The sequence below is a fragment of the Amphibalanus amphitrite genome, unplaced genomic scaffold (assembly GCF_019059575.1).
Source record: "Amphibalanus amphitrite isolate SeventyFive unplaced genomic scaffold, NRLGWU_Aamphi_draft 000210F_arrow, whole genome shotgun sequence".
Taxonomy (NCBI): Eukaryota; Metazoa; Arthropoda; class Thecostraca; order Balanomorpha; family Balanidae; genus Amphibalanus; species Amphibalanus amphitrite.
In genome coordinates, this window is record NW_024881705.1 from 724,237 (window position 1) to 739,966 (window position 15,730).

Consider the following 15,730-nt stretch of genomic DNA (forward strand, 5'->3'; position numbering starts at 1 on the left):
AAAACTTGCTCCAATTCCGTTTTCATCGTTGAAGTAATACGCTGAATGGAGGATCATACTTTGATGTCCAACTTACGTACAACATAAAAAATAAATACCTCAAGGCTCAAGAATACTGTGATCATAGCAGTAGCTCGTGCTCGGCAGTGAAATCATGAATAGTGCTCATATACCGGATTTAGTGCAAAATGAGCTACCACACACCCATTATGTCAGATCTGGCATCGCCTCTATACTAACTAAAATAGTGCGGAATGACCGGATATACCTGTGTTTGACAGGAATTGCCTACGAAAAGACGATAGTGCAAACTGAACTTATGATAGTGCAAAATAACGGAAATTTAGGTACTGAAAAAATTATCCCCCAAAAGCAAATATCAATTTCCAATAACCTTTTATGATCCATAATAATTGTTTCAAATTTAATTTGAATAGAAAAAAAAATATTCCTAATTTTTTACTTGCTCTAAAATAATGGCTTATCGAAAAGAAATAACGTTTTGCAAGAGTGCTTGATTTCGCTGACGAACAGTAATCACAAGAAAAATTTATAGGCGTTTGATAACGCAAATGTGACATTCACCCTGTTCATATCTAGCTGCAGCAAAGCCAGTTGCCTAGCAACTATCTCCACAAGCTGCTAATGTAATTCAGTTGCTTGGCAACGCATGCTACTTTTCATAAAGAACGCTAGCTGTGCTAGCTACTGAACACTAAGGAAACAGTGACCGATCTCCTCGATCTTTTCTGGGGGTTGTGCGAGAGTCTGGGGCGTGAGTGGTGGTGCTTGGGGATTGTTTGAAGGAATTGCGGAAGCATTGCTATATTGATGTTGTTGCGTACCTCTTAAGTCAGCAACAACAATCACACTTGGTTCTTTCTGCTGAGAGAGGACCCTCTCTGATATCTGGAACCTAGTTCAAGATCTGTTGTGGTGAGTTTAGCGGGAGCCGAGGTATGTTAACCCTATGTTAACCCATTTTCTCTTTGGCCCTCGTTCCAGTCGGGGAAACTATGGTAAAATCTGCTATTTTTTTGAAGTCTGCTATTTTTAGCAGAAATCTGCTAAAAATGGGTACGCATGTGACGTCATCGTACCCAAATATAGCAGATTTGGGTACGGCCCCATACAAAAGCAGATCTGCACCCTAATTGAAGCAAATGCGCATCAAATGCCTGGCAGATTCGTGATGAGAATAGTGCTGAGAGTGATCTCTGCTATTTTTGTTCAGATCCGACTATTTTCAAATTCATTATTTGAAAATAGTCGGATCTGAACAAAAATATCAGAGGACATTCTCAGCACTATTCTAATCATGAATCTGCCAGGTATTTGATGCGCATTTGCTTCAATTAGGGTGCAGATCTGCTTTTGTATGGGGCCGTACCCAAATCTGCTATATTTGGGTACGATGACGTCACATGCGTACCCATTTTTAGCAGATTTCTGCTAAAAATAGCAGACTGCTAAAAATAGCAGATTTTACCATAGTTTCCCCGACTGGTTCACTGCTCGCCACTGCAGTGCGCTATGCTGCACTACAGTGTTTGTGTGGTGTTTGAGACAAATTCACCTTGACGCTTTAGCATTGCAAGCATCTGAGTTTGTTGATGTTTCTGTGGAAACCTAATACACTGATAAGTGATACATGCAGCACGCTGCAGCGTCATGCTGTGAAACAGGGCCCAGGTGTACAGTGAATATGTTCAAAGTGAGATGCTGACTTATGCTGGCATCCTTACTTGTAGTAGTCCTTACTCCATATTAAGATGGTGATGATGGGTCATGGGACGATGTTGTAAAACAATAAATGCAAGCTAACCATTCCCAAAGCTTCTAGGATTTAGGTAAAACCCCCTGAAAAGTGTGACCACTACCAATGGGTGGCCAGTTGCAGAGCAATATACAGATGATTGAAAGCAATGCCATGAAAGACTGCTCCCTCTTTGTGGTCACTGCAATTAATATTGATATGGGGAGTTTTTGAATGGGCATGTGCCTCCTGAGTACATATTGATATGAGTTTCTCACACTCACTCCAAGCAGTATGCTGATGTTTATTCTGTAAAGTTATCTGAATAATGAGAATGATCAATCAGCTCTTGACTATCCAGGAGTCTGTGAAGGCATTATGTTGATTGGTACCCGAGGCTCATAGGCTGCATTGTCATAGGATTGTCAGTTGTTAGTTGTCACAGAGCCTGAATTTTCACAGGACAAGGGTCAACCTGCTCAGCTGGGGGTCAAACTGTAGCAGTTTCTTATGTTCCCCATGTTTGTTGAAATTCATTAAAATGAGTTTGTCTTTGTATGTTTCACACCATAGGCCACTGAATTCATGCTGAAATAAATCAAAGTTGTTTCAATCAGATACCTGATGCAAGTGTCTCTTTTCCTGGTGCCATTACTACCATCCCCATATCTCATCCCTTTGAGCCCCATGGCTAGGCTCTAAGAATGTCCCAGCTTTCTTCTTTACATACCTTATTTTTCACTGCTCCTTCTACACTGACTTAGGCAAGTGATTCAGTTTCAGAGCCATCCCTGATCCATCCATCCCTATGGGAACACCATGCTCGTTGCGGTGACGTCATCCTGAGCTGAGTGCGTCAGAGGCGCGAGATCATGTTACCGTACGTGTTCCGGGCCACACCTATTCCATCCAGAGGCGACGGTGTGACGTCATATTCTCCCCTCCTCGGCTAGTCCCTGTGCCTTCCCGTGGTATTACGTCACAGATGATGTGCTTCACGATTCGGTCGCCGATTTTGTTTGGTTTATCCACCGCAGGATTGGACCGGTGCCAAGACACGGATGCCCGCCGCCGTGAGTCGGTCGGTCGCTCGTCGTTTCCACTGACGCATGCCCCGACTGCTCTATGGTGTCCTTCCTCCCCCCCCCCCCAGACGTCCTGGCCCCTCCTTCGGGCGGGATCTGGACGGTGCCGGGCGATGTGACCCTACTTTAGTGCCGCTTCATCTCCTCTAGGCTTCCCCTCACTTTAGAGCAGCTGGGTCTGCGATAGGTGGTGTTTAGCTATGCGATTTTAGTGATTGCTGGATAGGTAGCGGTTCGCTACTATTCATTTCGTGACTTTTGAGGGAAACGTGCTGTTTGCGGCTACGGGACACATTTGTGAGGTTTCTGTTTGTGCCGTAGGAGGATGATTTTTTTTTTGTGGTTGAGCTAGACCAAGTCAGAAAGGGCAGCTTTGGTAGTATTTTGCTTTGCAAGATGCATAATGCATATGAATTACCGATAAGTTGCGAATGAAAACTTTGCAAAACTGATGTCCTATTACGGCGCTGCGAGGCGGCAATTCCCTTTGTTGTTGCATTTAGCAGGGATCATCGGCTATCAAGCTCCTGTCTCAGAGTCCGTGGGACCCGTGGGACTAAAGGTGCGGCCGGACGGGGAGACGGCTGAACATATTTGGGGATGGCTGGGCGCGACGCTTTGTTCAGGGATTTAGCCGGATTACGGACTGGTATATTTGGGACAGTGGGGTTTTCTGTTATCAGCATGATGTAATCCGTCGAAACGTAAAGGCGGTTACATCACCATTTTTGCCCTTTTCTGCCAGAGTGATCAGTCCCCATGTAAAGTTTTCGGATAGCGATTGGGTTTAAAAGTGCGGCAGTCTCAGACAAACTTTTTACGCTCTATGCGTTTTTATTCCTCCCAAGAGATGTGCAGCTTCAATAGACCGTCACCGATAGTTTTCCACCCACAGCCGGCCTTTTGGGCTCCGCTCAGTTGGTTTGTGTGGTCAAACCAAGTGGTGGTGGTGGTGGTGCCGCGCCGGTTCTATGTTTCCGGTGCGCTGGTTTTGCGTCATTGAACTCCACCCACTGAGCCATTATCTTTCATCTCCGACTTTAAATGAGGATCAGATTGTGTGCACGGACAATTAATCGACGATTAATGACAGATCCCCGTTCGTCATCATTGCGCAATGACTGATGCGCAGACAACGCCCGGAGGGTATTGACTTATTGAGCGTCAGGGTGGCATCCGGATAGTGCTGATTGAATCAGGAGGACACAAGGATTTTAATAGGAACACGTCGTTGGAGCGCGATTTATGAAAGCTAATTAAACTGTTTTCTGAAAACAAGATCGTGATTTTGAGTCTCCAATGCTTTGTGCGGGGTTCGGAAGTAGCTTTGGGATATAACCACCAGCTCGTATCCTTTGACTCGTGTCTGTCTGTCTGTCTTCTTGCTGACGGTTAAGACGTCAGTGCAGCTTCTTCCTTTGATGGTTTGGTGTATCGTCTGACCTATTGTGCGCCAATATTCGATGCATCTGAAGTGTTGCGGTATTCCCAACGGGTCACGCTCTCACATCTGAAATATTCACCCAGAGCGCGTCGTATCCTCCACCGGACAGACCGTTCTGCTTCGGCTAGCTCCAGTCTGTCTCCCCTGCGACTTTCACAGCATCTGTCCCGCTCGGCTTACGGCAACCGTCGTTGTCGAACCGGGACAGCTTTGACCCGGGATAGTTCAAACGCTTCCAAGCCGACTGTAGCGGGTCAAACAGCAACTTCTAAGCTAGGGCGGCTCCAACTCTCAGTCCGAGCTTGGTTAGTTCAAACACTTCCACCTCAAAGCTGGTGCAGCTCCGGAGCTGTGTCGACTGTCGGACTCCGACTGTGACTCCGACTCGGACTGTGTCTGAGTTCTGACTCCTGCCGCCGCTGGCAGCTGCCGTCCGGGCCAGCCGGAAATGCCTGGCCGCCCTGCGCGCGAGCTGTTCCCGGAGCTAAGCTCCGTGCCGGCCATAAGTGGATGGAGATGGGCGCCGACCGAGACCGAGTCTGTCCGCTCGGACGACAGCCGGAGATGAATGGATCGGACTGTGGGACGGGAGGGTGAATAACATGACACTGCACGGTGCAGAACAACCGGTGGGAATATTGATCGTCGTCTCTGTATCGGAGAACTTCTGACGCGGTAATTTGTTCGCACAGAGTCTTCGCACCTATGCCTAATGGCGAAGTCCTGCTACTTCTGAGAAGTTGGTAACGGTAGGCCATCGTGACTGTGATTTTACGCTAAAAGTCTAATCGTCTGGGCTCATTTACCGTGTTGATGTTAATGCAGTCTGCACGAATTATGCATGACGCTCGATAAAAATCGCGGCCTTGAATTCTTGAATATCTTACATAGAAGTGCGTTTCTCGGACCTATTCAATGCCGTATTCCGTGGGTGAATAAGAAGTATGTATTGTGCGTGTGTAGGCAAATGAGCCCAACAGAGATGTAGCTTGCGAGGAATTCATTTGGTTGCAGAATGACGGGTACCATCGCAGGTTCTGATCAGTTCCAGTTTTGCAGCTGGATTTCCGAACTGGGACCGGGTTGGCCTGTTACATTCCAGCTCGTAGACGTGATCACTAAAAAACCACTCATGAAATTTCTGTCGTTGATGATGCTATTATAGCTGTATTGCTTACCTGTCCTGTCAGCCGCAGATTGGGCACATTTCTCTCGCGCCAGGTGTCCTGTGTCGGCGCCGCCCGAGGCTCTCTATATAATGAGATGACTCATAGGTCGGGTAACTCACCATCACTGGAAGGTCGCGCCTCCCACACTCCCCGCCCACAGTCGTCTGGGAGTCTGTGTGGGAGAGACTGAGCTGAATGGAGCTGAATGAGCTGCCTGGGCGGTACACGCGCCGCCCTCGGTAGTTCTATAGGTCAGGTAGTTTCGTCTTCAGGCTAGACTGCGTCTCATGGTGGTTCTTCTTAACACTTCTTGTTGTTGATGTTCATTAGTTTATGTTTTAGATGTCAGCTGTTCCGTCCTAGACCCGTCATAGGCATAGTTTGACGCACGCTTTTTTGGTCATGTCAAAGGTTACTTATGATTTATTCACGAGCTGATCAGTCGTGCCTTATTCGCTTTGCGGAAGAGGTTTCTTTGTTCTGAATCACCCAAAACTCGGGCTTGAAGCTGGGTTGGAAGGTACGGAATTGGTTGGCCTTCCGTGACGGTTTCGCGTGAAACGGGGCTATAAAGCTGGTGACTCTTGTCGCAACTTTAGTCGATGACGTGGAACACGACACGCGACGCTCGCGCTGAGGTAGCCGAGCTGGTTGCTGTCGATTCCCATGGAGAAATGATCAGTTCGGAACACTGGGTGGGCTTTGTGGTTGCTTGGGTCAAGTGGTATGTTCGTGAGGTTTCTAGCGGTATTTTCTTTTAAACTTGCATGATCGGTTGGAGAAGCTAGCGCAACTGCAGAACCAACTTTTGAGGGAAGTTGATGTAGCGGTTAGTTGTTCTATCTCGAGTTATTTCTGTATGTTGGCTGATAACTACGCCTAGTGGGTTGTGAAAACTTGAAAAGGAAATCCAAGCTATCCGCACCACGTAGGTATTCCTATTCACTATCGTTCATCTGAAAAGCCGGCCTAAGCCACCTGACGATGCCGTGCGATAGCGTGTACGCTTGACGATGGTCTCGGGTTTTTAGCACAAGTGTGTTTAATGAAGACTTTTTCGTGCTGGTACGCACACCCGTCGCAGGACGACACTTGAGAGAGGGTTCTCAGTGCACTCCCAAGAAATCGAGAACCAATCGCACTCCGTCAGGCGACAACTGAAACGAGCAAAGTCGGCGCACATTCGCTTGAGTCTGTTTAATATGATATTGGATCGACTCGAATAGAGTCACCGTTTGTTGGCTCAATTTCTGAGTAGTGGGGAACCGTCTGCATTCTGAGACCCGCGTTAGTCATTTAATTGCCTTTGTTACTGAAGCATATAATGGGAGCATTGGGGGTAAGTGGACAAAGTATCCTTTGTCTACCATTCCCTGAACCCCGGTCAAATGACCGATAATCCCAACGCCTTGCCATAAACCGTCCGATCGACATTTTGCCCGCCGCCGTCAGCTGCCCAGGTCATCGTGTAGATAAATCGGCCATGAAATCAGCGGTATGGCGATGGCCCGGGGAATTTGAGGGGGAAATGGACGGCATTCAACGCAGTCGGACTCTGAATCCATTAGCCGGATTGTCTTGTGACTGCTCAATAGTCAATGGTGATCCTGGATTGATGGAACATTGTTATGACTGACATTGGGTCAGCGAAGAGTGCTTGCGCGTCAGCTGTTTTGAAATGATGTCGTGAGCTCTCCCTGGCTTTGATCATTGTTAAATCTGTCAGACATGCTGTGACCATTCCATGAAGATGACTAGTGCAGCGGTCCAGACATCTGCTATTGAGCTGGGTTAATGCCTCAGAGGTGCTATGAATTATGAACGGCGTTCTGTCATGACATGACGTAAACTACAAACTGCATGTCTTCTTGTTGTGTCAGCCTGCAGTAGACCAGGCATGTGTTCTATTTTAGCATTACCCGTGCTGCATTCGTTGCGTTCGTAGAATACCAAAAGGTAGCTAGCATAATTTTCATAGTACCGGGAACGGACGGAAACTGAAGGGAGCTGAACGGGAGATGGAAATTTTCAGGCGAGCCTCAGGAAGACACCAGATGGCGAGAATCCAAGACGCAATTGAGGTGTGGCTTGTCCAGGTCATAATGGCGCCTAACTCCACGGTGTTCAGCGTAAGCTGCACTCCTTCATTGGCTATGAAATATCAATGAATTATCCATACATTACGTTGATAAACATCCATACCGGGAAGCACATATGCTATCTTTGATGTGCCCTCCAAGCTGTGCGCTCTCTGCATGTTTCCGATTTCTCCCCAGCTGTGTAGCTAAGCTCAGCCCAGCTCAGCCCAGCCCAGCCCAGCTCAGCTCAGCTCCGTATTTCAGTCGCCGTCAGCCTACCGTCCAGACTCGGGCGGCCGGTTACATCACCGGGCGGGGGCGGGGGCGGGGGCGGCCGACTCGGTGTCTGGAGGTGGCGCCGCTCCCTGGCGGCTGAGGAGCGGCGGCGTCAGCCCACGTGGTGGTAGACCCGACTGCGGCGGTGGCGGGACGGTGGGCGGTGTGGGTGCGGCGATGGGACGAATGGGAGGTGCAAGCGGAGATGCGTGAAAGAGAACAGAATGGTCCTCGTGATCACATTTGTCGTTGCATTTTCCAAACTTCATCGTATTTGTGATGGCCTCACTCCTTCGGTGGCTGACCCCTATCCGCAATGTTCTCCGGGACCTTTGTGTTTGTCCCTTTTTCTTTCGTGCCTGAAGGATTATCAAAAGAGTCTTGCGTGGCAATTGATAGTGTTTGTGCGATTCCCAAACTAGACGCCAATGTTGTCAGAATTATTTTAATTACCTACTATGGTCGATGACGCTACCGTATCCTGGATGGTGATTCGCTACTAACGCAAACACGTTAACCCAGCAGTCAGCGCCGATCATATTTAACGGAACGTTCTCTTTCCAGGCACCGTGGACCAAGGAACCGTCGCCTCGCATTGATCAGCTGCATTCCACCACTGTCATCACCGGGACCGGCCACGTCACCGGGACGCACTTCGGCTCGTCACTGGGACACACTTCGATCACGTCACTGGGGGTCACGTCATCCACGTCACAGCGAATCACGTCATCCACGTCATCGGAGCTCCGAGCTCGAACAGTTCCAGCAGGTTAGTCGTTAATGCGTCGTGCCGAGGCGCTGACTCAGGTGTTGGGCGGTGGAGAATGCAGATTGCAGATGGTTTGCTAGGGCTGGTGTGGTGGAGATTTGACAGGTGACGGGCATTTCCAGTGAGGAGGCGACATCTGTGCTTTGCGTGGATGTAGTTCTAATTGGAAGATTAGACCTATAGCTTTAGGCACTGACGCTTTACTAAATGCTCGTGGATCTGTATGGATAAGCCACCCCAAACTGAAATCATGCACGTGGCGTCGGTCGCCTTAGCTTGCAGCAGTGGCCATCGATCGAATTGATATCCAAATGTACTCGTATATTGATGAAAACCAGCTCCTGACGCACCCATAAACCTAAAACCAATCTCCGGTGGCCATGCTACTACAATACTTTGAGTAGCCGCACCCGGTCCCGGTGGCATATCCCCTCCCCCTCAGAGCGTCCCCCTCGTCCAAGGAGTCTGTGGGCTCGTCCCTGAGTGAGGCGGCGGCGGCGCCGACTCCGGGGTACGGCTGTGTGTCGCGGCCACGCCAGGTGATTGCCGACCGGCGGCGAGTGGCCGCGCCGCCGCCGCCGCTGCCTTGTTTGGTCAGGGTCGCAGGAGCGGCGCCGGCTGCGCCCGACAGAGCTGATCGGTGCGGTGGTGTCAGGGCTGGTGTCAACCCTGGTGCTGATGCTGGTGAATTCAGTACAAGATCACTGTTATATAGCTGTGTTGGTGATGGGGTAGGTGGTTGGCTCGATTAAGGTGGAGCGATTAGGGAGTTGGAGACATGTTAACTGCGATGCAATATGGAAAAATGTCCGCTAGTGGCGCTTTTAGTCTTGGGTACTGTTACCCTTGCATATTCACTACGCTCAAGTATCGGTATTGCTCAAAATACTCGCTGAGATGTGGTTGCCAACGTGGTTGCTTCATGCCAACAGGAATGCAGTGACTCCGAAGTCCGAACGATCATTACCACCTGGGAAGTAATATTCACAGATATAACGCCCGAGTCATTAAACATTCCTGGCAAATGCAAACTTGCGTCAACCATGATGTAAGCCATTTATTCTCTTTCACAATATAAGCGCTGTTGCTAGCCATCATCTAGTACGTATCAAACCCGCTCGGCTCCCCCGCACTAAATCGATATCCGTTCGGCCGATTACTCTTCCGTTATTTATCACATTACGACAATTGTCGCAGAATGGCATGGTAACATGGGTAGTACAATCTAGATACCAGCGGGAACACCTCTTTCTTCTGAGCTCTCCCTCCGTCCGGTCCCCCTCTGCTGTTTCCTGTACGGGAAAATAATAACAGCCATCTGACAAATACACCCGATCAATGTTTACATAATATGTGTCAATGGCAGGGTAATGTACTGCGAGGGCCTGGGAGTATGAGAGCAACCAACTGGCTAGTTTTCACCGGCAAACGGCAAACTAGCAATAGGTAGCTTTGTCCTGGGCTAAACCACCGGTGCATTCAGCCACAATGTGTGCTCAACTATAACCCCGTTTACATAGGGATTGTTGCAAGCTTATAGCTCCGCCCGTTATGTTGCAAAAGATGCCAATGGTGCTTTACAATTTACAAAATTATCCCCTCTAAATATACAAAGATCACTGCATCGAAATTATCGCAAAATAAATGAGCTAGAGCCTCGTCAAAAATGCTATGGAAACGAAACTTATGTCAGAGTTCAGACCGGCTCATGCATGCTCTCTCAGGCCACGTCAGACTCCCGCAAACTCTCAGACTGCCTCAGTCCACACCTCTCTCACAACTCTCCTGCAGTCTGCCACACGAGTATCATATGCAGATCTCCATCCAACCATGGGCCGGCGCCGTCTGTGCGTTGATTGTTAATTGCCTCATTTGCATTGACTTGTGCGTGTGCGCTCTCTGCTGTGGGCGTATCTGCACACCGTCTGGCGGTGTGTGGGGGCGGTCTGCGCAATGTCTGGGGAGGGAGGGGGAGGGGTACTGCACGCCGGGCGCCCTGGCGCTGTACTGCGGTTTGCTCATAGGATATTCAAATAGTGGAGCTGCTTCTGGCGGAAGTTTTGTTGTAGACGTCCAATTGGCATTCTGAAAAGTTGCTCCAGTTTGCAGTTTTATTATGGTATTTTGCTCAACGTCCTTGCAATGTCCTTCCCGCTCCGACCTTACACAGTATATACCATGGTCTGCGTTCGTGTCCAAGCGATATACCTAAAGCTGCCGTTTTGGAACACTTGCTCCCCGTTATCGCGGCGCTGTGTAAACACGGCCATATCTCCGTGATATGAAAATAGCGCTGGGAACTTCAACACCAGGTATTGTTGCAAACTATTGCGGCTGGCACACGGTCCAGGCCAGGGCTTAGCTTAGCCACCGCCAGGAAGGCAGCGCCCATGGTGCAAAGCTCCGAATATTATTCCGAAATTTTAGAATGCTAGCGATCAATAGCGGCTTATGACCTTTGTAGGGCAAGCAATTTACAAAATCCCTCAGGTGACCGGTGTGAAGTTTCAAGCGATCCTTACCGCCTCTGATTTTCTTGGCCGCCGTATGTAATCCACATCCTGACATTCAGAAACACCCACTCGGCACCATTGCACCATCCAGCGATTCATCTCCACCCGGAACCTCATCCCCTCTCCTCCCGCCAGAAGTGCGTGCCAGTGTCAGCCCCGTCTCGCTCCCCGCGGCAAAGTGCGTGTGCGCGTGTGGGCGGCCTTAGCCGGGTTATTGCTGGCGCCGCCCCATGACCGGCCGTGACCGGTCTTCGAGGGCCGGACGAGCTGTCAGAGCCGCTGCAGGGTGTGCTGGCCGCTGCAGGACGACGCACACTCCTGGCGAGTCTGCAAACGGAGAGCTCTGGAGCAGCGGATTTATCAGCGCCGCCTGGAGACTGACTGGACTCAGAGTTGAACATGTGTGAGAGAATGGAGACGGGAGCGATTGGAATCCATAGAAAGCCAAGACTGTCCACGGGCTCCCAGTGTAGTGAGGCTTATCTCTTGTTACCTAATGTCGCGCGTACTGGAGACAAATGCGGATAATTTTGTCGAATGTCGTTCTTACAATCTGGAGAATGTCGTCATTGAAGTCGGTGCTGGATTGTTCGGCGGTGGCATCACATCAGTGGGCTTCCCATGGTCGTCGGGCGAGTAGCATCGTTATCAGATTGTTTCCGGATTGGTATTGGCCGTTCTGGGAAGCACTAAGACTGAGCGAGTATCATCGGATGACTGTTTGTCGTCACAGGCGGGTCTATTATGAAATAACTCAGCTCAATGGACATTTATTGTTTCATGTCAGCTTGTAATGCACATGTTTGCATTGCAACTGCCGGTCGCGTATTTATTTATTTAGAAACCACGCCCTCAGGAGCCAACATGAGTGGTAAGCCAGCCGCTGGTATGCGGTATGTTATCACTCCCTGGAAGCATTGCGTGCCGCCGTGCCATGTCGCTAGTGTGGCTACAGTAGCCCTGGTGGGCGTGTTGGTTTCACAGTAGCCCGCTCAATCGGACGTGATGGAAGTCACATTCCTAACACGATGCTGTGGACGGACGGAAATTGGCCGGACCGGCACTGCTGTGCCCCGACGGAGCCAAGCATCGCGGTATGGCGGTCGCTGATCTTTCTCTCTCTCTCTCTCTCTCTCTCTCTCTCTCTCTCTCTCTCTCTCTCTCTCTCTCTCTCTCTCTCTCTCTCTCTCTCTCTCTCTCTCTCTCTCTCTCTCTCTCTCTCTCTCTCTCTCTCTCTCTCTCTCTCTCTCTCTCTCTCTCTCTCTCTCTCTCTCTCTCTCTCTCTCTCTCTCTCTCTCTCTCTCTCTCTCTCTCTCTCTCTCTCTCTCTCTCTCTCTCTCTCTCTCTCTCTCTCTCTCTCTCTCTCTCTCTCTCTCTCTCTCTCTCTCTCTCTCTCTCTCTCTCTCTCTCTCTCTCTCTCTCTCTCTCTCTCTCTCTCTCTCTCTCTCTCTCTCTCTCTCTCTCTCTCTCTCTCTCTCTCTCTCTCTCTCTCTCTCTCTCTCTCTCTCTCTCTCTCTCTCTCTCTCTCTCTCTCTCTCTCTCTCTCTCTCTCTCTCTCTCTCTCTCTCTCTCTCTCTCTCTCTCTCTCTCTCTCTCTCTCTCTCTCTCTCTCTCTCTCTCTCTCTCTCTCTCTCTCTCTCTCTCTCCTCTCTCTCTCTCTCTCTCTCTCTCTCTCTCTCTCTCTCTCTCTCTCTCTCTCTCTCTCTCTCTCTCTCTCTCTTTCTTTCTTTCTTTCTTTCTTTCTTTCTTTCTTTCTTTTTTCTCTCTCTCTTTCTCTCTCTCTCTCTCTCTCTCTCTCTCTCTCTCTCTCTCTCTCTCTCTCTCTCTCTCTCTCTCTCTCTCTCTCTCTCTCTCCGACACGGTCACTTTGATCTGCGAGTGGACAAGCCCGCTGCTGACGGTGTGGACATTGGGCAGGCGTCCAAACTATCCAGTTGCACGTCCACTTAGACTCGGGTCGCTATTTTTCTCCATCGTGGCGGAACAGAACAGTTTGAAGCGGTGGGTGGTTTAAGCCGTCACGACAGACGATTGCCGTGTTTTCCTTCCTTTCAAACTAATGACGTCAGTAGATCCCAGCTGTCGGATACATCCGAGGACGCATCCGCCTGACGACATTTTTATCACAACCTCTATCCTGGTTGACATATCAACCCCTCAAACCTCCAACCACTTCACACATTGCCAGGCTCTCACTCTGCCGTCCGGCATGTGACGAGTCCCCTGACACCGCCCCTGTGCCGCCGGTGCGCGATCTGGTGCGAATTGGCGGTCTGTCGTGTCGGCACGGTCAAATATTTGTGCTCGGCCCGCCGGACGGTGTCGGTGGCCCCGCCGGGAGCGTAGCCAGCCGGACGTTTTGGTTCTGAATGGAGTCACGTGAGCACGATGGTGGCTCTCTCTGGTTTGTGTTGGTGATGTTAGTGGTGGGGTCGTAAGCATCTCCGTCTCAGGCGTGTGTTGTGTTTCTGTTTCTGTTTGGCGGTGCTTCTGTCGTCCGTTTTTGCCTGTTTTTCTGTTGAAGTCTGTTTCTCTCAATCTACCGTTGTCCTTTTCTTTCTGCCTGCCCTCTCCGAAAACATATATTCGCCTGTCTCTGTATCTTTCACCCTGCCTGGGTCTGTCGGCCTCTGCTTTCATCGCTTCGTACTGTTCTAGACAGCCCGGTTTAACGTCGCGCTCGGCTCGTGAGTCCGTGACCGTTGAGGCGGCGGCCACGGTGCACGATCACGGGACCGGCGGCTGGACCGTGCCGCGCCGGCCCCACCTGTCCTTCAGCCCGTGGTCGCTGTCCGTGTTCAGCCTGCGCTCGCTGCCCATGACGCCTTCCGGGCTCCTTCGCCTGCAGGCGTAACGGCTGTCACCGCAGGCGCCTGGACATTACGGCTTGGTCTGTGAGGCTAAGATGTGCTAGACTTTGGTGCCTGGCGTGATTCCGGCGAAATGTAGCTGCTACTCGAAACTGTCATCCTTGTGCTGTAAGATGTACACCTCGGCGATCTGGCGATAGTTTAATTATGCCGACTTCAGACGTATTCATTATTATTGTCATTGACGTTGGGAGTTCAAGGGCAGGTTCTGCGTCGTAGACAGCGTCTTAATCCAAAATACAGTCGATTGTTAAAATAAACGCCTCGCCTGGAACTTGTCGAACTTTGTCGGCCGCGTGCGGTGTCCTTGACTGCGCGGTCTGTGCGGTGGCACTGGGATGACTGGTGACACCATACTAACACCCAGTGACACCTCCACTCTCGGGCCGTTGACCCCAGGTCCTCGCTAACCTGTGCCGATCTGTCTGACTCGGATCGCTGCCGCCTCCGGGCCTCCCCCCGCCCCCGCGCCGCCCCCGTCGATTGCGCACACGGGGTCGTCGGCCGCGATGTTTTTTCTGGGCCGGCCGATCGTGTTCGTGGCTCGGTCCTGAGACGTTAGCTCTGTTCTGAGCTCGTCGCCACCGCTGCACTAGCGTTTTCAGTTTTTTTTTTTCGGAAACGCTAACACTTTTTTGTAATGGTGGACTATTGGGCGCGTAGCCATAATCTCACATTCTTCGATTGATGTCAAGTCATGTCGATTTGGGCCAAGCAGCTCAGCTGACTCGCATTCCTATTGCGCTATAGTTTCCCGGAAAACATTTAGTTCCCTTTTGCTGATGTAGTGTCACTATTGCTTGGCCTTTAGGTAGGTATGCAGTTTTCTGCATGGTTCCATTAGGTTTCATGTTTCACAGTGTTATGTTTGGACGATATATTTTTGTTCGTTATTTTCGTGTGCATGTTGTGTGGACAGGATGGTAATTTATCGCCCAATGTTGGCTCATCCATTTAGGCTATCATTTATGGAGATATCAAGACTGCTAGGGCATCAGCCATGTTTTGGTAATCGCTAAAAGCTTTTTTCTTTACGATCATTGATATGCCGTTGGTGATATGATACCATTTTTGGGATGTTCTATTGGGGGAGCTCTCATCCTCTGACGTTTTATTTCTGCGTGACCTTTGAACAAGATCAGCATCAGCGATCCTTAGTGTTTTTTCCATCTGCCAGCACTCAGGGGACAGGCTCCAGTTTGTTTGACCACCAACCGCCGCATCGACCTGGTTTTTCGTCTCGTCTGAATGGCCGCTCAGATAGAGCTAATGGACTCGGGTGGCGCTGTGACCGCAGCAGTTTACTCAGACTGTCACATGGGGACAGGCCGGGACGCTGCGGTCACTTTGTGACAGTGCCGCTGACGCCGAGCTGTGTGACAGTTGGTGACACCTCTCTTCGACGTGTCAGCCGTTCAGGGGAGGGTAAGTTGAGCAGCAGTCGGCGCTTGACCCTTAGCTGACCTGTCCGTGTCGGAAGTCCACAAGTCAATCTGTGGAGTCATAGGGTCTGTTCCAGTCGCACTTCCTAATACCTCTAAACTCCTCCAAGAGCAAGATAGAGGAGGTTGGAGCAGGGCCCTCCTTGGCTTTGCAGGGGCTAGAGCTGCCACTGGAACAGGGAAACAATCTTGGAGGAGTTCAGAGGTGTTAGGATGTGCGACTGGAACAGACTGAGAGGATCTTACTCTCGATGATATGTTATCTCTGTTACTGGTCCCTGTTCCAAGTCTGTCAACCCACCAACCCTTCCGCCGTCTGACCCGCCTC

At 50.2% G+C, this 15,730-nt stretch overlaps 1 protein-coding gene across 3 annotated transcripts in view; it reads left to right on the forward strand.

Annotated features, from left to right (window-relative positions):
• Positions 1 to 750: 750 nt before the first annotated feature.
• Positions 751 to 15,730, forward strand: part of LOC122385141 (dnaJ homolog subfamily B member 6-like) — a 50,452-nt gene continuing 35,472 nt past the window's right edge. For 2 of the 3 annotated variants that reach the window (XM_043373183.1, XM_043373184.1), the window contains exons 1-2: positions 751 to 936; positions 8,373 to 8,577. The gene's annotated coding sequence lies outside the window, so the exon portion shown is untranslated. Of the gene's footprint in view, positions 958 to 8,372; positions 8,578 to 15,730 lie in introns of all 3 variants that reach the window. The other variant, XM_043373186.1, reaches the window with a different exon arrangement.